Here is a 21,953-nt window from a genome sequence, read left to right on the forward strand (position 1 = left end):
TGGACTGTGGGAGGAAACCGGAGCACCCGGAGGAAACCCACGCACACACGGGGAGGACGTGCAGACTCCACACAGACAGTGACCCAGCCGGGAATCGAACCTGGGACCCTGGAGCTGTGAAGCATTGATGCTAACCACCATGCTACCGTGAGGCCCAAATCATACCTCCTCTCTCTCCCTCATCAGCCAAGGCAACTGTTTCCAGGGGCACAGTGCTGCCTACTCACCCTGGCCGCCTTGAGGAGGCTGTGCATTTTTCCTGCTCTGCTGGCTGATCCTGGCACTGTTGCTCACAACGTTCAAGATCTCTGTCATATGCAGCAGGTTCGGTGCATGGCAGCGGGTGGCAACCTCCTTACCACCCCAGGGTACAGGGTGGCCCACCTTTCCGCCACGGCATCCAACAAGGTCTTGAGTTCAGCATCAGTGTACCGGGGTGCCACTCTTCTTGCTGCCATCTTGTTAGCTGGGATTAGTGTGTGTGGGGACTGGAGTGTTTACATGTGGCTGCAGCTTGTCAGTCTCTTGAGTATCAGCCCCGACCCCGGAGAATTAGACACCGCTTTTCATTGGAATCAATCATGTTCCACGTGATTCCGGTGCTGGTGCATTCACAGTTGATGAATTAGTCCGGGAGCGGTTCCTATTTTGCGGTCAAACAAGTCCACCGATTCAGTATCGGCGTCAAAACTCAGCGCGGGATTCTCCATTGGCTGACGCCGAAATCGGGAAACACGTTTGGGCGGAGAATATGTCCTCACAACAAAATTGACGCCTAATCTCAATTTTCCATCACCTCAACCGCAGCGTCAATGCGGTCTGGAATGCACGGACAGTAAACACCATTTGCATGTCATCAGCGGGCCTGCCCGGTATTCTTCGGGCCTCCACGATTCTCCTCCTTCGATAGGCTGAGTTCCCGATGGCGTGGTTCATTTGTGCTTTTAAAAATCGTGAACCCAGTGTGGCAGCTGCTGAGGGAGAGAGAGGAGGTAAGACACAGAGAGGGGCGACTGTGGGCTGCCGGGCCGGACACTGGCTGGGTTGGCCGTGGAGGGGGGTCCCTGCCAGGGCCAGTAGATGGGGGGGGTGATGGGGGAACAGTCCGAGTGGCCGACGTGACCCCCATAGGACTGGGGGGGGGGCTGGTGTCCAGTCATGGACCGCCATTACTGCGGCCTGCAAATCAGCCATCTTGTTGCGCACCCCACTGACCACCCACCCTGGCCCCTGGTTCTGCAGAGTGACACCGGCCAGATGAACACCCGCAATAGTCAGCGGCGCCACAGTCAGCCGGGAGCTGTGCCGCTGGCATGGGGAGGCTTCCACGAGGGCTGGGGACACTGATGGGGGAGTGGCCAGGAGTTGTCCTGTGAGGCCGTAATTGTCCCAGGGGCTAAATTACTACCTTTGAGCCAAAGCTGACATTTATAAAGTTATTTTACCATTGAAAGCCATAACAGTTGGCAAAGTATCAACATATTATTTGCATAATATGTGCAACAAACTGTTGTAGCCAGTCTATATTTGGGTAGATAAGACGTGGTGGGCTGGAAACCATCTTTGGCACAAAAATGAAGATAAAAGTCAGAAAGAACAAATATGGTTGCAGAATCTGAAAGTGTTCTAAGAAATCATGCAATACATAAACATAAATTACATGCATCGGTTACTTATACCAAATATGTATAGTTTTCATGGCTGATATTAGTATTTTGTTGGGTTTCCATAGTTTTAGTTGAATCAACAATTATAAATCTTTTTCAAAAAGATAAAAAACTTAAATAAGGAAGCTTTCTTGAGTCGAGTGAAGAGTTTTTGCATTTTTACACTCAGTTGGGTAGATTTTAACTTGTATCACGGAGTGAAAACAGAGTATTAGCAGAATTAAAACAGTTGGACAGGACTTAAATGATGATCTAGTCACCGCCATCTTAAAAGGAGGCCACCATTGGGCAGCCAATGTGCCCTACATTTCAACCAGTAGGACCCTTTAATATATACAGTGTGCACAGCACCTCCATTACTATTGTAGGACACAACAGTACAGAGCACTCACTGTGCATGTTCCATCCAATATTGTTCGTGGTACAGCTGAAGGGACTCCAAAAATGGCCATTTTAAATTATTTTTCAGGCTGGAGCAAACACCAACTGGGTTTGTGCTGCCCCAGGCTGCACCTGTTCTGTGACCACCACCCCCAAACCCCAGGACTTATCTTGTGCCAGAGTGGCTACACCCATTGTTTTACATTGCGATATCCATTGAGTCCATACAACTTGTGTATTAAATGTGCCCCAGGCCTCAAAATGGGAGACAGGAAGCTGATAGAATAGGTCAATCAGCCAACTGAAAGTTATTAGCCGGGATTCTCTGATACCGGGCCAGGTCAGAGAATCGCCGGGGGTGGGGGTGGGGGGGGGGCGCGAGAATCGCGCCACGGCGCTCCAACGCCGGGCCGCCCACGATTCTCCGGCGCCCGCGGGGGTCACTGCCGCACTGGTCGGGGGCCGTTGAAAGCCGCCCTCCTGGCGATTCTCCACACCTCGACGGGCCGAGTGCCCGCCGGGTTCGGCCGAGTCTCACCAGCATGGGTTACGTATGGTCCTACCTGGCAGGAACTTGGAGTTCTGGCTGCTGGGGCCATCCTGGTGGGGGGGCAGGAGGATCTGACTCCAGGGGTAGGCCTCCATGGTGGCCAGGCCTGCGATGGGACCTACCGTTCGGCCGGCCGGCTAATTCTGTGGGGGGCCCATGTTCCTCCACGCCGGGCCCCTATAAGACTCTGCCATATTGCCCGGGGGGCGGCGCACACCCGCACCAGCCGTGACGTGCATGCGCGGACCTGCGCCGGCCGTGGCACACCGGCTTTGGAGCGCCGGAGCAGCTGACACTACTCCAGCACCATACTATCCCCTAGGAAGGGGTGAATGCCTGGGTCTGGAGGCCTTTTGATGCTGGAGTCTCTCGCACTGCTTTTGACGCTGGCATCAGAACTTGGCCGCAAGACCGGAGAATCCGGCCAATATCTATTTAGGTCATAAAATGTCATAGAATACCTATAGTACAGAAAGAGGCCATTTGGCCCATTGAGTCTGCATCTGCCCTCTCAAAGACCATCCTACTCACGCCCACATCCCCGCTCTATCCCCACAACCCTACCTAACCTTTTGGACACAAGGGGAGCATGGCTAATCCACCTAACCTGCACATCTTTGGATTGTGGGTGGAAATCGGAGCACCCGGAGGAGACCCACGCATACATGGGGACTGCAAACTCCACACAGTCACGCAAGGCCGTAATTGAACCTGGGTCCCTGGCGCTGTGAGGCAGCAGTGCTAACCACTCATGTATGTAACATGTTAGTTTTAGGTTTGCATGCCTGAATCCATCCTTAGAGTGTAATCATTCCTAGTGAGCCTCTCCATAAAAACATTCTTCTTCAGTCCCGCACAATGGGAGTTTTCACAGTGGCATGGGATTAATAGGAGTGCTTTCAAAAGAAAAACACTGTGGTTGCTGGAAATTTGGAATAAAAACAGAAAGTGCTGTAAATACTCAGCAAATCTTCCAACACCTGTGGAGAAAGAGGAACAGTTAATATTTCATATCAATGACCTATCATCAGAACAAAAGGTACACAACTAGTTCTAAAGATTTCTTGTGAATAGTACATGTTTCCTTTCAGATGCAGAGAGTACTTGATAGGTACGGAGGATAAAAATCAAGGGCTGGATTCTCCAATTTTGAAGCTATGTCCGGAGGATCTGTGTTGTTTTACATGGAACAAATCGGCGCTGCCCCAGCACCGATCGTCCGACCGGTGAGGGGCTAGCAACCACGCCACGTAAAACACCCGACCACCATGAAATAAATGGCCGGAGAATTGCCGTGTCCGTGGCCGTGCATGCACGTGGCAACGATCTGCAGCAGTCGCGCCGTACACGCCCCGACCTGCCAGATAGTGGCCCCCCAGCCAGTAACATGGCTCCCACTGCAGGACACAGTCTGCAGCCACCACAGCGTTCACGGAAACTGAGACCACACGTCCCCGGCGAGGTCATGAACCCGACCCATCGGGGGCGGAAAATTGGGGGAGGGCCTTCAGGTGATGTCCTGAGGCCGTCCCAACGGCGTGCGGCCAAGCCGCAATGATGCTGCTTTGGAAGAGGCGGAGCATGTGAAAACAGGCACCGCCCCCGATTCGGTCGTAAAAGTGGATTCTCCGCCCAATCGCCGTATGTGAAATTGGCGGCGCATATCGGAGAATCCCACCCAAAGTCTCTTCCATTCTTCCAGGATATGCTTGGGGAATAATCACTTATGTTAACCAGCTCTTGAACCTCATTCTGCACTGCATCGCAATTTATAGGGTGCTTGAAAGTGTTGTTTTTTCCATAAATTTTGAGAATCCAATTATTATTTTTTTTCCAATTAGGGGCAATTTTTAGTGTGGCCAATCCACCTGACCTGCACATCTTTGGGTTGTGGGGGTAAAACCCACGCAGACATGGGGAGAATGTGCAAACTCCACATGGACAGTTACCCAGGGCCGGGATTCGAACCCGGGTCCTCAGTGCCGCAGTCCCAGTGCTAACCACTGCGCCACATGCCACCCTCGCTTGAATCTGTCCTGACCATACTCTCTCTCCATAATGTTTCTCCTACTCCATTCTGTTGTCAGTTCCCTAGAATCCATCCCTTCCTGTTGCAGTTCAGCAAGTAGAAAAGGTATGCATTCAAAAACTTGGAACATTCCCTCCAAAGCTTGATTTTTCATTAGTTATTTATGCAGTCTTTCACTCCATGTGGTTCAATTCTAAAATCCACAAACCGCATGTTTAATGCTGCAGCAAAATGTGCTTTTCCTCCTCCTCAGTGCAGTAAACCACTGTAAACGTGTCTCACATACATGATTACAACCATTCCATGAAAAAACAGTGAGCATATTAAACAGCCAAATGGATGGCAGAAGTCCTGCCCTGCTGTTAGTCCATCAATCGGAGACGCATATCGCTCTAGTTTCAAAGCAAAACTGGACACTGAATTCCAACCAAGACCAAACCAAATCCATGTCAATGCTATGATTCTATTGCCTGGAGTGCGTATGCAATCTAGAAATAGAGTTTTCCATAGAAACATAGGAGCCGGAGGAGGCCATTCAGCCCTTCGAGCCAACTCTGCCATTCATTATGATCATGACTGATCATCCAACTCAATAGCCTAATACCACTTTCCACCCAACTCCTTTGATCTCCTTCGCCCTAAGTGCTATATCTGACTGTTTCTTGAAAACATGCAATGTTTTGGCCTCAACTACTTCCTGCGGTAACAAATTCCACAGTCCGACTCCTCTCTGGTTGAAGAATATTTTCCTCATCTCTGTCCGAAATGGTCTACTGCGTATTCTCAGACTGTGATGCGTAGTTCTGGACAACCCACCATCGAGAACATCCTTCCTGCATCTACCCTGTCTCTTCTTAAAAGAATTTTATAGGTTTCTATGAGATCCCCTCTCAATCTTCTGAAGTACAGCGAATACAATCCTAACCAATTAAATCTCTCCTCAAACATCAGTCCTGTCATCCCAGGAATCAGTCTGGTAAACCTTCACTACACTCCCTCTGGTGCAAGAACATCCTTCCTCAGGTAAGGAGACTAAAATAGCACACATTGGGCGCGATTCTCCGAAACAGAGAGAAAAGGCCGACGCCGGAGTGAAACCCGGAGTGTTTCAATACACTACTCCGCTACCATGTGCTTTAATTTCATACGCTAATCTTTTATGTTTTTTTTTTAAATTTAGATTACCCAATTATTTTTTTCCAATTAAGGGGCAATTTAGAGCGGCCAATCCACCTACTCTGCACATTTTTGGGTTGTGGGGGCGAAACCCACGCAGACACGGGGAGAATGTGCAAACTCCACACGGACAGTGACCCAGAGCCGGGATCGAACCTGGGACCTCAGCGCCGTGAGGCTGCTATGCTAACCACTAGGCCACCGTGCTGCCCGACGCTAATCTTTTATGTGGGACTTTGTCAAAAGCCTTCTGAAAGTCCAAACATACCACATCCACTGGTGCCCCTTCATCAATTCTACAAGTTACATTCTCAAAGAATTCCAGTAGATTTGTCAAGCATGATTTCCCCTTCCTAAATCCACGCTGACTTTGTCTGAGCTTGACACTATTTTCTAAGTGCTCTGCTTTAAAATCTTTGTAAGAAGTCTTACAACACCAGGTTAAAGTTCAACAGGTTTGTTTCGAATCACTAGCTTTCAGAGAGCAGCTCCTTCCTCATCAATCAAAGACTTTATGGTAAAACAGTTGAGGAACAGTGGAGAACCTTCCAAGCGATTTTTCACAGTGCTGCAAAGGTTTATACCAATAAAAAGGAAGGACGGTAGAAAGAGGGAAAATCAACTGTAGAAATCTAAGGAAATAAGGGAGAGTATCAAATTGAAGGAAAAAGCATACAAAGTGGCAAAGATTAGTGGGAGACTAGAGGACTGGAAAATATTTAGGGGGCAACAGAAAGCTACTAAAAAAAGCTATAAAGAAGAGTAAGATAGATTATGAGAGTAAACTTGCGCAGAATATAAAAGCAGACAGTAAAGGCTTCTACAAATATATAAAACAAAAAAGAGTGGCTAAGGTAAATATTGGTCCTTTAGAGGATGAGAAGGGAGATTTAATAATGGGAGATGAGGAAATGGCTGAGGAACTGAACAGGTTTTTTGAGTCGGTCTTCACAGTGGAAGACACAAATAACATGCCAGTGACTGATAGAATTGAGGCTATGACAGGTGAGGACCTTGAGATGATTGCTATCACTAAGGAGGTAGTGATGGGCAAGCTAATGGGGCTAAAGGTAGACAAGTCTCCTGACCCTGATGGAATGCATCCCAGAGTGCTAAAAGAGATGGCTAGGGAAATTACAAATGCACTAGTGATAATTTACCAAAATTCACTAGACTCTGGGGTGGTCCCAGCAGATTGGAAATTGGCAAACGTGACACCACTGTTTAAAAAAGGAGGTAGGCAGAAAGCGAGTAATTATAGGCCAGTGAGCTTAACTTCGGTAGTAGGGAAGATGCTGGAATCTATCATCAAGGAAGAAATAGCGAGGCATCTGGATAGAAATTGTCCCATTGGGCAGACGCAGCATGGGTTCATAAAGGGCAGGTCATGCCTAACTAATTTAGTGGAATTTTTTGAGGACATTACCAGTGCAGTAGATAATGGGGAGCCAATGGATGTGTTATATCTGCATTTCCAGAAAGCCTTTGACAAGGTGCCACACAAAAGGTTGCTGCATAAGATAAAGATGCATGGCATTAAGGATAAAGTAGTAGCATGGATAGAGGATTGGTTAATTAATAGAAAGCAAAGAGTGGGGATTAATGGGTGTTTCTCTGGTTGGCAATCAGTAGCTAGTGGTGTCCCTCAGGGATCCGTGTTGGGCCCACAATTGTTCACAATTTACATAGATGATTTGGAGTTGGGGATCAAGGGCAATGTGTCCAAGTTTGCAGATGACACAAAGATGAGTGGTAAAGCAAAAAGTGCAGAGGATACTGGAAGTCTGCAGAGGGATTTGGGTAGGTTAAATGAATGGGCTAGGGTCTGGTAGATGGAATACAATGTTGACAAAGGTGAGGTTATCCATTTTGGTAGGAATAACACCAAAAGGGATTCTTATTTAAATGATAAAATATTAAAACATGTTGCTGTGCAGGGAGACCTGGGTGTGCTAGAGCATGAGTCACAAAAAGTTGGTTTACAGGTGCAACAGGTGATTAAGAAGGCAAAAGGAGTTTTGTCCTTCATTGCTAGAGGGATGGAGTTTAAGACTAGGGAGGTTATGCTGCAATTGTATACGGTGTTAGTGAGGCCACACCTGGAGTATTGTATTCAGTTTTGGTCTCCTTACCTGAGAAAGGACGTACTGGCACTGGCGGGTGTGCAGAGGAGATTCACTAGTTTAATCCCAGAGCTGAAGGGGTTGGATTATGAGGAGAGGTTGAATTGACTGGGACTGTACTTGTTGGAATTTAGAAGGATGAGGGGGGATCTTATAGAAACATATACAATTATGAAGGGAATAGATAGGATAGATGCGGGCAGGTTGTTTCCACTGGTGGGTGAAAGCAGAACTAGGGGGCATAGCCTCAAAACAAGGGGATGTAGATTTAGGACTGTGTTGAGGAGGAACTTCTTCACCCAAAGGGTTGTGAATCTATGGAATTCCTTGCCCAGTGAAGCAGTTGAGGCTCCTTCATTAAATGTTTTTAAGATAGAGATAGATAGTTTTTTGAAGAATAAAGGGTTCTGGTGTTCGGGCGGGAAAGTGGAGCTGAGTCTACAAAAGATCAGCCATGGTCTCATTGAATGGTGGAGCAGGCTCGGGGGGGCAGATGGCCTACTCCTGCTCCTAGTTCTGATGTTCTTATGTTCAAACCTGTTGGACTTTAACCTGGTGTTGTAGGACTTCTTACTCTGCCCACCCCAGTCCAACGTCGACATCTCCATGTCATGGCTAAAATCTTTGATAATGGATTTGAGAATTTTCCCTACTACTGAGTTCAGGCTTACTGGTCTATAATTTCCTGCTTTCTCTCTCCCTCCCTTTTTAAATAGTAGAGTTACATTTGCTGCTCTCCAATCTGCAGAGACTGTTCCAGAGCCTTTAGAATCCTAGAAGGTGACCACCAATGCATCCAGTATTTCTGGAGTCACTTCCTTAAGTACTCTGGAATGTAGATTATCAAGCCGTGGGGATTTACCAGTCTTCAATCCCATCAATTTCCCCAACACCATTTCTCTTCTAACATTGATCGCCTTCAGTTCCTACCTCTCAATCCCCTGCATTCCCCAACACTTGTTTGTGAAAACAAAACCAATGTATATGTTTAGTTGCTGAGCCATTTCTTTTTCCCCTGTTACAGATTCCCTGTTTCTGACTGTAAGCGACCTACATTTGTCTTCACTTAACTTTTTCTCTTCATGTACATCTTCGTCAAACCGGCGCCTATCTCGATTTTGGCATCGGAGGCTATTCTCTGCCCAATCGCGTTTTGCGATATCGCCGTCGTCGGTGGAGAATTCCGCCCAAGGTCACAGAAATGGAGAATCCCGCCCCGTAGCTGGCAGGAAATTCACATCTGAAGGAAATCCCAGTTTGTTGTGTTTCATTCAAAGAAGAATGCCTTCACTTCACTCAGTACTGCTGCACAGCAGCATCAATCAATGTGCTCTGATCCTGCCTGAACCTCACAGAAATCCAAACACACACCATGGGCGAAATTCTCCGAAGACCTGCGTGACGGCCATTTCCGGCGTGCAAAAGCGGTGCGGATGACTCCGGCGTCGGGGCCTTCTTTTAAGCCGTAAATCTCCGTTTCCGAAAGGGCCAGCAGCGGACTGACGCGATACGCGTCAGTTTCACCCGCTGCGGAAGTGGCGCGTTGAGAGAGAGAGAGGGGATGGGTACCGGCGTTGAGAGGAGAGGGGGGGTACCGGCGTTGAGAGGAGGGGGGGTACCGGCGTTGAGAGGAGAGGGGCGGGTACCGGCGTTGAGAGGAGAGGGGGGGGGGTACCGGCGTTGAGAGGAGAGGGGGGGGTGGGTACCGGCGTTGAGAGGAGAGGGGGGGGGGTACCGGCGTTGAGAGGAGAGGGGGGGGTACCGGCGTTGAGAGGAGAGGGGGGGTACCGGCGTTGAGAGGAGAGGGGGGGGGTACCGGCATTGAGAGGAGAGGGGGGGGGGGGGACCCGGCGTTGAGAGGAGAGGGGGGGTACCGGTGTTGAGAGGAGAGGGGGGGTACCGGCGTTGAGAGGAGAGGGGGGGGTACCGGCGTTGAGAGAGAGGGGGGGTACCGGCATTGAGAGGAGAGGGGGGGGTACCGGCGTTGAGAGAGAGGGGGGGGGCGGCGTTGGAGGGGGGTAGGGGTGGTGGGGAGGGGGTAGGGGTTGGTGGGGAGGGGGGTAGGGGTGGTGGGGAGGGGGTAAGGGTGGTGAGGGGGTAGGGGGCGTTGGAGGGGGGGCGGCATTGTAGGGGTGGTGAGGGGGGGTTGTGGGGTGGGGGCAGCGGGCGTGTCAAGACGGGGGGGCGACGGTGCGGTTGGCCCCGGGGCATCCGTCGCCCCCCCCCTGCACGCCGCTGCCCCCTACCCCAACCCCCCCTACCACCCCTACCCCCCTCCAACACCCCTACCCCCTCACCACCCCTACCCCCCCTCCAACGCCCCTACCCCCTCCCCACCCCTAGCCCCCTCACCAACCCTACCCCCCTCCAATGCCCCTACCCCCCCTCACCACCCCTACCCCCCCTCCCCACCACCCCTACCCCCCCTCCCCACCACCCCTGCCCCCCTCCAACGCCGCCCCCCCCCCCTCTCTCTCAACACCGGTACCCCCCCCTCTCCTCTCCTCTCCTCTCAACGCCGGTACCCCCCCCTCTCCTCTCCTCTCAACGCTGCTAGCCACCCCCCTCTCCTCTCAACGCCGGTACCCCCCCCCCTCTCCTCTCAACGCCGGTACACCCCCCCCCCTCTCCTCTCAACGCCAGTCACCCCCCCCTCTCCTCTCAACGCCGGTACCCCCCCCTCTCCTCTCCTCTCAACGCTGCTATCCACCCCCCTCTCCTCTCAACGCCGGTACCCCCCCCCCTCCTCTCCTCTCAACGCCGGTACACCCCGCCCCCCCCTCTCCTCTCAACGCCAGTCACCCCCCCCTCTCCTCTCAACGCCGGTACCCCCCCCCACTCCTCTCCTCTCAACGCCGGTACCCCCCCCCCCCTCCTCTCAACGCCGGTACCCCCCCCTCTCCTCTCCTCTCAACGCCGGTACCCCCCCCCCCTCCTCTCAACGCCGGTAACCCCTCCTCTCCTCTCCTCTCCTCTCAAATCCGGTACCCCCCCTCTCTCTCAACGCCGCAACCCCCCCCCTCAACGCCGCAACCCACCCCTCTCAACGCCGCAACCCCCCTCTCAATGCCGCAACCCCCCCTCAATGCCGCAACCCCCCTCCCCACACCCCCCCACACACCCCCCTGACACATCCACCCCTCTCCCACATCCACCCCTCTCCCCCCCCAATCCACCCCTCTCCAACGCCGCTACCCCCGCACTCGATGTAGGTTACTGAACGGCGTCAACCATAATTAATGGTTGACGCCGTTATAAACCTACTGTGATTTTCGCCGACGTGACCCGTGGCCACGTCGGCGGGACTTCGGCCCATCCGGGCCGGAGATTTGTTGAAAGTAAAAATTAAATGACATCCCGCCGGCGCCAGCTGTTCTCAGAGGTTGCCGGCGGGATTTGCACAACGCCGGTTTTTGGCCGCTCGGAAAATTCAAAACCCGGCGGGAGCGGGAATAACGCCGCCGCCAGCCGATTCTCTGACCCTGCGTTGGGTCGGAGAATTTCGCCCCATGTCAGTAATCAGTCAGATATAACAAGCACTGTTGGTAATTCAGAATCAAGTATGACCCAGGTCAATGGGAGCAGCAGCAGGATGGAGCAAAATCTGCTTTGCCTAAACTATGATTTCAGAGTCATGGAAATAATCATCATCTGACGCATGGATATTTTTAAGAGGATATACAGAGTACTTATTTTCTCTGAACTTTTATCTATTGCTGTGGATTATGTGGATGTGCAAGATTAATTAATATGACATTTGAATTATTTACATTTATTTCACCATCTGTTGACTAATTTATAGACTTATCTTTTCTTATCATGGAAATGTTTTAAGTCTAAACACATGCTGTTGTGGAAATCATAATAAAGAGATATTCCTCAAGGTTCAATTTAAGGAAATTTATTTACTCAAATATATTTGTTGAGAGAGAGTGCTTCAGCTGCAAAGCCAAGGCACTGCACTCTGAGATTCGATTGAAGAATGCATATTTTATAGTCCTAAAAAAATAGCTTGAAGTAAACAGGCATGTTTATATTAAATAGACCTTAGAAAGTACGTAAGATGAAATACGTAGAACGTATGTTCTTGCCCTTGGATAAACAATTTGAGTACACATTTTGTTATCTTTCGGAGGACAATTGTTTTCATAATAAGGCTGAGAGCAGAATATTAAGCAGCATTTTGTTTATGTTACCTGACCTACTTATTTTAGTCCAAAAGCATGCTTGAATTATTGTCAAGAATTTCCCAACATGCTTCTAAATTGGCAACTCATTAATTTCCCTTCCACAATTCCCTCCTTGTTGATCTTTTGATCAACACCTTTTCGTAAATTATTGTGTCCTCCGTAGAGAAGGGTGGTTTACAATGGCGATTATAATCCAGAACACAATCCTCTGTCCTAACGATCCTATCATCCAAAGCTAAAGGCCCATCCCTCATTTTCATGCCATCTTGTTACTTCTCTACGAGTGTGATCCACCAGATTATCAATTTTCTCTGAGTTATCAGGGATGTATGTGCAACAGTCACTTCCAATCAGGGCACAAGTGCCTCCCTTTTCAACTAACAAGAAATCAAGAGCTAACAGCTTCTGCAGTGTCATTAGCTACCTGCTCAAGGCTGTCTCGTAGTTCGCGTAGTTCATATGCATTAGTGGCTATTCCTAATGGTGGTATCATTATTCCCAACATTTGTGCCCATGTCAGAATACTTTGTATTAGTGGCTATTCCTAATGGTGGTATCATTAGTCCCAACATTTGTGCCCATGTCAGAATACTTTGTGTCGTCCTATGATGGGGATGGTCCTGCAATTGCTGAATGTGATGCACATAAGTAACTGCCTATCCCTAATAGCAGGAGTCTTCCGAATTTTCTGGTATGGCCACAGATAAAGTACTTGCCATTATATGCGGTCAGGTTTCCTTTACTATCAGTCATCATTCGTCTAATTGAATCCCCTTCCCAGAAGCGTCCACTAGTTCAATTTTCAACTCCTGACTAATCAAAGATGAATAATCCTTTAGCTGTAAGGTGGAGCATAGGGGGTTGCCAGTTCAAGGTCTGGTCACACTGACTCGTGCCTGCTGAGTGGGTCCCATATGTTTTATGATTCTTAAAGCATATACTTCCTTTTGGGACTCCAGTATAATTGGGAAGGATTAATAGGGCGGTTGACGTGTTACATTAAACCTAGGCCCCCACCATTCCTCAAACCTATTCATATCGTATCCAGCTAATCTCCAATCTAACATATTCTGTGTATCTTCACCATATCCTGTACTATTTTGTCTTGGAGCCCATTCTGCTATCTCTTTACTGGTGAATGGAATAGGTCGCACAGGGAAGCCCTTCCCCGAGCATCTGGGAATTGGTGTACAAACCCAACAGCTGAAATTATTGACCCTCTCTGCGTATGAGTGAGACATGTGTATTAAGGTGTTAGTATGCAATTTACCCTTTACATGATGTTGGATTAATATGATAATATAAAAACATCAACACCGTCATTCTCTTCAGGTCAGCGTTTCGCTAGTACTCTCAAAGTTCCGTATGATGTAGTTTACTCCGAATTGCGTGGATCCCATCTTGCTTTTCTTTTACTTTAACAGCTGTTCGGGTTGTTAGCAGCACTTGGTAGGGCCCATTCCACCTAGGAGAAAAAGAATCTTTGTTTAGTGCTTTCACATATACTTGATCTCCAGGTTTAAAGGTGTGTATTTCCCTCTTTTGGATGCATCTGAGCCTGTCGCACCTTTTCATGTATTTTTTTTTAGCGGTTTCACACATGGCCTGGGCATATTTTAGTGATGCCTCCTCTGCCCATATTAAGGCTACTGCCACTGGAGTCATTAAGGGTTTAGTTCCAGTTGTCATGGGACGTCCCATTAATATCTCATACGGTGTTAAACCCGTATTACGATTTCTCTGATTTTGCAGGGCGTACGTTACTATGGGTATAGCATCTGGCCGTAGCAGCCCATTTTGTTGACACACTTTTGTAACTGCAGCTTTAACTATTCCATCCGCCCGTTCCACCATTCCTGAGGATTGTGGCTGATATGGTATATGCAATTTCCAATCATATACCATGGCTTCAAACCCTGGCTTCTGTCAGGGTTTTGGTCAATTTGCTGGTGAAATGAGTTCCCCTGTCACTGTTAATCATACATGCACTTCAACTTCATCTTCACTCTTTGATTTCTTCTCTTGTCTTAAACTGTGACTTTGCGACCTTGTTACTAGACAATCCGGAAAAATCCCAGGATATTCGTCATTCAACACTTCAGTTGCCTGATTTTCCACTGGCTTATCAACCACAGTAGGCATCACTCCCACCTGCGATCCAGCTATTTGATTACCCAAGATAAACTGTATTCCTGGACAAGATAGTTTCTCTATTACTCCTACTACCACTTCACCACTCTTCACTGAACTTTCCAACCTTATCTTATATAGAACATAGAACATAGAACATAGAACGATACAGCGCAGTACAGGCCCTTCGGCCCTCGATGTTGCACCGACATGGAGAAAAAAAAAACTAAAGGCCATCTAACCTACACTATGCCCTTATCATCCATATGCTTATCCAATAAATTTTTAAATGCCCTCAATGTTGGCGAGTTCACTACTGTTGCAGGTAGGGCATTCCACGGCCTCACCACTCTTTGCGTAAAAAACCCACCTCTGACCTCTGTCCTATATCTATTACCCCTCAATTTAAGGCTATGTCCCCTCGTGCTAGCCACCTCCATCCGCGGGAGAAGGCTCTCGCTGTCCACCCTATCTAACCCTCTGATCATTTTGTATGCCTCTATTAAGTCACCTCTTAACCTTCTTCTCTCTAACGAAAACAACCTCAAGTCCATCAGCCTTTCCTCATAAGATTTTCCCTCCATACCAGGCAACATCCTGGTAAATCTCCTCTGCACCCGTTCCAAGCTTCCACGTCCTTCCTATAATGAGGCGACCAGAACTGTACGCAATACTCCAAATGCGGCCGTACCAGAGTTTGGTACAGCTGCATCATGACCTCATGGCTCCGGAACTCAATCCCTCTACCAATAAAGGCCAACACACCATAGGCCTTCTTCACAACCCTATCAACCTGGGTGGCAACTTTCAGGGATCTATGTACATGGACACCGAGATCCCTCTGCTCATCCACACTACCAAGAATTTTACCATTAGCCAAATATTCCGCATTCCTGTTATTCTTTCCAAAGTGAATCACCTCACACTTCTCCACATTAAACTCCATTTGCCACCTCTCAGCCCAGCTCTGCAGCTTATCTATGTCCCTCTGTAACCTGCAACATCCTTCCGCACTGTCTACAACTCCACCGACTTTAGTGTCGTCTGCAAATTTACTCACCCATCCTTCTGCGCCCTCCTCTAGGTCATTTATAAAAATGACAAACAGCAACGGCCCCAGAACAGATCCTTGTGGTACGCCACTCGTAACTGAACTCCATTCTGAACATTTCCCATCAACTACCACTCTCTGTCTTCTTTCAACTAGCCAATTTCTGATCCACATCTCTAAATCACCCTCAATCCCCAGCCTCCGTATTTTCTGCAATAGCCGACCGTGGGGAACCTTATCAAACGCTTTACTGAAATCCATATACACCACATCAACTGCTCTACCCTCGTCTACCTGTTCAGTCACCTTCTCAAAGAACTCGATAAGGTTTGTGAGGCATGACCTACCCTTCACAAAACCATGCTGACTATCCCTAATCATATTATTCCTATCTAGATGATTATAAATCGTATCTTTTATAATCCTCTCCAAGACTTTACCCACCACAGACGTTAGGCTCACCGGCCTATAGTTACCGGGGTTATCTCTACTCCCCTTCTTGAACAAAGGGACCACATTTGCTATCCTCCAGTCCTCTGGCACTATTCCTGTAGCCAATGATGACCTAAAAATCAAAGCCAAAGGCTCAGCAATCTCTTCCCTGGCTTCCCAGAGAATCCTAGGATAAATCCCATCCGGCCCCGGGGACTTATCTATTTTCACCTTGTCCAGAATTGCCAACACTTCTTCCCTACGCACCTCAATGCCATCTATTCTAATAGCCTGGGTCTCAGCATTCTCCTCCACAATATTATCTTTTTCTTGAGTGAATACTGACGAAAAGTATTCATTTAGTATCTCGCTTATCTCCTCAGCCTCCACACACAACTTCCCACCACTGTCCTTGACTGGCCCTACTCTTACCCTAGTCATTTTTTTATTCCTGACATACCTATAGAAAGCTTTTGGGTTTTCCTTGATCCTACCTGCCAAAGACTTCTCATGTCCCCTCCTTGCTCGTCTCAGCTCTCTCTTTAGATCCTTCCTCGCTTCCTTGTAACTATCAAGCGCCCCAACTGAAACTTCACGCCTCATCTTCACATAGGCCTCCTTCTTCCTCTTAACAAGAGATTCCACTTCTTTGGTAAACCACGGTTCCCTCGCTCGACCCCTTCCTCCCTGCCTGACTGGTACGTACTTATCAAGAACATGCAATAGCTGTTCCTTGAACAAGCTCCACATATCCAGTGTGCCCAACCCTTGCAGCCTACTTCTCCAACCAACACATCCTAAGTCATGTCTAATGGCATCATAATTGCCCTTCCCCCAGCTATAACTCTTGCTCTGCGGGGTATACTTATCCCTTTCCATCACTAACGTAAAGGTCACCGAATTGTGGTCACTGTCTCCAAAGTGTTCACCTACCTCCAGATCTAACACCTGGCCTGGTTCATTACCCAAAACCAAATCCAAAGTGGCCTCACCTCTTGTTGGCCTGTCAACATATTGTGTCAGAAAACCCTCCTGCACACATTGTACAAAGAACGACCCATCCAATGTACTCGAACTATATCTTTTCCAGTCAATATTAGGAAAGTTAAAGTCTCCCATAACAACTACCCTGTTACTTTCGCTCTTTTCCAGAATCATCTTCGCCATCCTTTCCAAAGGAAATATAATGGAACACTACTCCTCTCACCCTGAATTCCACATATTACCACCTTTTCTGGCAACATTCTTCCCAGATTACATAACTCCTCATCTCTTATCATCAAAGATTGACTAGCTCCCGTATCTCTTAAAATTGTGACTTCTTTACCTGCTCCTCCTGATACACATGAGTAAACTTTACCCACACAAGTAAATTATTTTTTAAAATCTGGCACCTTCTTATCAATCATCTCTTGATCAGGCTGTACAATCTTTTGCACCTCCTTCACTTCACTTGGGTTTTCCTTTACCACTTTAACAAACCCCACTGTCTTATCCTATTTTACCACGTCAGCCTTCCCAGTGCTTTTCTTCAACCACCAACACTGTGACTTTACATGGCCTAGTTTATTACAGTGAAAACATTTGAAACTTTTCATGTCTCTTCCACCCTCCTGGATTTCCTTTTTGGTCTGAGGTACACTCTCCTTATTATCTCCCATCAGATCACCTTTACCTTTACCACTTAAGTATTTCTCATGTCCCCAGTTTCTATCCCTCACAGGCTGAAACTGATGTCGGAAACCAAACTTTGATTTATGGACTAATCCATAATCATCTGCCATTTCTGCTGCTAACCTCACAGTTTTAACCCTCTGTTCTTCCACATGAGTTCTCATTACATCAGGAATTGAATTTTTAAACTCAAAGTATAAATTCTCTGAGAGCTTCATACGTTTGGTCCATTTTCAAAGCCCTTATCGACCTATCAAAATTGTCTTGATAGCAACCTGCTTTTAGCCAAGAGCAATGCTCCTGTAGGGAGGCTTGCTCCTGTGCCTGTTTTAACTTTCGTTCTGTTATGGTGGATGGAAGCTCAACTGCAGCCGCTTGCTGTTGTGGCTGCTGTTTGAGAGACAATTCCTTTGCTATTTTATCAGCAAATCTATTGCCGCATGAGACTTCATCGTCTGCGGTAGTGTGCGCTTCACACTTTAAAACGGCCATCTTGCTGGGCAGCTGAACAGCATCTAGTAAATTGAAAACCAATTTAGCATGTTTAATAGGTTGGCCAGAGGAAGTTATGAATCCCCTGTTTTTCCCATAATTGGCCAAAATCATGTACTACCCCAAAAGCGGATCGAGAATCATATAAATATTGACTGTTTTATTTTTAGCTAGAATACATGCTTTAGTAAGAGCAAACTATTCGGCCGCTTGAGCAGATGTTCCCGAAGGCAGAGCAAAAGCTTCCATTGCCTTGAATAGAGTTACCATTGCATAGCCGGCCAGGAGGGTCATATCATTTGGTCGGTTTGCTGACCCATTGGTGAGAAAGATGATGTCTGGATTTTCTAGTGGGTGACTCAATAAATCAGGTCGAGGGGTTGTGGTGGCTTCAACCAATTGTAAGCAGTCATCATAGATATCATAGAATTTACAGTGCAGAAGGAGGCCATTCGGCCCATCGAGTCTGCACTGGCTCTTGGAAAGAGCACCCTACCCGAGGTCAACACCTCCACCCTATCCCAATAACCCAGTAACCCCACCCAACACTAAGGGCAATTTTTGGACACTAAGGGCAATTTATCACGGCCAATCCACCTAACCTGCACATCGTTGGACTGTGGGAGGAAACCGGAGCACCCGGAGGAAACCCACGCAGTCACGGGGAGGATGTGCAGACTCCGCACAGACAGTGACCCAAGCCGGAATCGAACCTGGGGCCCTGGAGCTGTGAAGCCATTGTGCTATCCACAATGCTACCGTGCTGCCCAGTCATGATCATACAGATGTTCTGCTTCCGAGGGCGTGGGCAAGAGTGTTGCAGGATTGACAGTTGGCACTTGCTTGTAGGTAAAGTTGGTTTTAGAAAGGATTACTTCGTACCCAGTGTGTCGAGTCGCAGTAAAATGCTGCATTGTGGATGAATTAAGCAGCAGCAAGACTGATGTTTTCTACTATGGCCGCTGTGGCTGCTACTGCCCTTCAGCAATTTGGCATACCCTTTACCACACCATATAGAGCCACCGAATAATAGGCAAGGGATTTTTTCCCTCCTCAATGCTCTTGCACCAGGACCCCTGTTGCAACTCCCCCTGCTTCATTCACATAAAGAGTAAAAGGCTTGCTGAAATTAGGAAGTCCCAAGGCAGGAACGCTAATCATGGCTTGTTTCAAATTACGAAATGCTTTCTCCCTCTCTGGGATCCAGGTAACAACTGAAGGGGCATCCTGTGGGGTAGCCTTGCACAGTACTGCGTCCATCTCTCTATAGTCCGGGATCCACTGCCTGCAATAGCCCACCATGCCGAGGAAGGTAAAGGTTTCCTTTTTCGTGCGTGGAGTTGGAACCCTTGCTACAGCCTGTATTCTTTCAGACCCAAGCCTCCGCTGTCCTTGCTGCAGCTGAAATCCCAAATACTGAACTGTCTCCTGACAGAATTGCAGCTTATCCATTGAGATTCTATGCCCTCTTTCTGCCAGATGTGATAATAACAAAAGGGTATTCTGTTGACAAACTAGCCCTCCCTCTGAGGCTATCAATAATTGTCATCATATTGAGGGAATGTTGAGCCTGCAGACAACTGGCACTCGTCCAAGTCTCTTTTAATAATGTTAATTCCGATATGTAAAGGCAAACAGATATTGACTTTCTGAGTGCAATGGTACGGAGAAAAAGGCTGAGAAAGTATCCGTTGTTGGTGGTATAGAAGACAAAATGACATTTGTGTCCAGCACTATTGGAGCAATAGTGATAACAGTTTTATTGATAGCTCTAAGATCTTGCACAAACCACCACTGGTTGTGTGTTCCTACCTTTGGTCATTTCCTTCATTCAAATGATTACCATTTTTGGGAACCCAGCCCCCATTTATGTTGGGTGTGACTGCAATCCCAAAGCTTCAGAGCTGACCAAGATGCACCATAAGAGTATTTTAGAAGCAGCAAAACATCCCCTGGGAGGGGGCTATGAATAGCACACATTTAGGTCAATTTCCAATGATTGACTTTATAGGCATTAGCTATTCTTAGAGACGTATATTTTTTCTTTGTTAATTCTGAAAAGATCAACTGTCTGCTGAAATGGTTAATGTTTCCTGCGGAACCTAAGGGGCGGAGTACTTGGCATGATGCCATTTACGTCTTTTCACAATCTAAAAACTTATTCATATTCAATTATTTTTATTCTTAAAGGCACTTCCTTTCTTTTAAACTGATCGTAATTTCCAATGTTTTCGTTCATTAGAGAAATCTCAACAAAAATCACTTAAGTTATAATCTCTGACTCTGACTCACAATGACAGACTATAAAAAGTACAACCCACTTAGCACTTCATGCTTTGACTAAAATTAATTGGTTAAACAAAACACACAGATTCTCACAGCTCACAAATATCACAGTTAACCGTTAGCCTTATCTCACGGTTACAGAAAATCTGAATTCCTTTATCGACAGGAACTCATCTGTTCCGCTTTTACCTTAATCTTCTATTTACTTTTACTCCTCTGTTTTTTTTTCTCGAGAGGGGGGTCAGCTTCATTAGATTCCTATGCGGGACATATAGGTTTTCCTACCTCATTCCGTTGCTTTACGATTGTTTCTTTTCATTTTCTTACTCATTTTGACTCCCTTATCTGTCCTTTTTAAGGCGTTCCCTTCTTTCTTGCTTCGGATATCTTTACGGAGGCTTCGGGACGTCCTGTGAGGGGGCATCGAGTTTATTGCTCATCGTTCCTTCTGCAAAATACTTTAGAACATATACATAACAATGACAACTGCACTGCATTCTGAGATTCGGTTGAAGAATGCATATTTTATAGTCTGAAAAAAAAACAGCTTGAAGTAAACTGTTTATATTAAATAGACCTTAGAAAGTACGTAAGATGAAATACGTAGAACGTATGTTCTTGCCCTTGGATAAACAATTCGAGTACACATTTTGTTATCTTTCGGAGGACAATTGTTTTCATAATAAGGCTGAGAGCAGAACATTAAGCAGCGTTTTGTTTATGTTACCTGACCTACTTATTTTAGCATGCTTGAATTATTGTCAAGCATTTCCCAGCATGCTTCTAAATTGGCAACTCATTAATTTCCCTTCCACACATGCCCAAATCAAATTCTCAACCCTGCACTTAAATGAAACAAGGCAGCACTATCATTTTATCATGAGATATACTATCCAAAAGGTAGTAAAGCTCACACAGTACTACTGTTTCTTTTATAGATTTGATAAGAAAGGGAACATGGTGCACATGATTAAAGCAATTAAGTGACTTTTTAAACATAGAATCCTTCTTTGGATTTGGATTTGATTTATTGTCACGTGTGAAAAGTATGGTTCTGCGTAGAGTCCAGACAGATCATTCCATACATGAAAAAACATAGGACATACATAAATACACAATGTAAATGCATAGACACAGGCATTGGGTGAAGCATACTACTCAGTAGAGAAGATGTGTGAAGAGATCAGTTCAGCCCATAAGAGGGTCATTCAGGAGCCCGGTAACAGCGGGGAAGAGCTGTTTTTGAATCTGTTCGTGCATGTTCTCAGACTATTGTATCTCCTGCCTGATGAAAAAAGTTGGAAGAGAGAATAACCCGGGTGGGAGAAGTCTTTGATTATGCTGCCCACTTTCCCAAGGCAGCAGGAATTTGAAGCTGTCATCGATCTCCACCTCCGCACCATCGATGCAGACAGGTGTGTGCATGATATTTTGCTTTCTGACGTCAATAACCAGCTCTTTAGTTTTGCTGACTTTCAGAGGGAGATTGTTGTTGTTATACCATGCCATTTGGTGCTCTATCTCCCTCCTGTACTCTGACTTATTGTTGTTCGAGATGCGATCCACTACGGTGGTGTCATCAGCAATTTATTGCATAGCAGAGCACCTTATACTGCAAAAGGAGGCCATTTGACCCATCAAGTCTGCACCAGCCCTCCAAAAGAACACCACAACCCAGGCCCAATCCGCCGCGCTATCCCCATAACTCAACCTAACCGTTGGACATGAAGGGGCAATTTAGCACAGTCAATCCATATAACCTGAACATCTTT

At 47.1% G+C, this 21,953-nt stretch overlaps 1 long non-coding RNA gene across 1 annotated transcript in view; it reads right to left on the minus strand.

Annotated features, from left to right (window-relative positions):
* LOC119967498 overlaps positions 1 to 21,953 on the minus strand; it is a 78,053-nt gene that overhangs the window by 53,315 nt on the left and 2,785 nt on the right. The window contains exons 2-3 of the long non-coding RNA XR_005461001.1: positions 20,467 to 20,639; positions 13,387 to 13,581 (exon numbers count right to left, since the gene is read on the minus strand). This is a non-coding gene — a long non-coding RNA (uncharacterized LOC119967498). The remainder of the gene's footprint in view (positions 1 to 13,386; positions 13,582 to 20,466; positions 20,640 to 21,953) is intronic.

This window comes from Scyliorhinus canicula, chromosome 6 (assembly GCF_902713615.1).
Source record: "Scyliorhinus canicula chromosome 6, sScyCan1.1, whole genome shotgun sequence".
Lineage (NCBI taxonomy): Eukaryota > Metazoa > Chordata > Chondrichthyes > Carcharhiniformes > Scyliorhinidae > Scyliorhinus > Scyliorhinus canicula.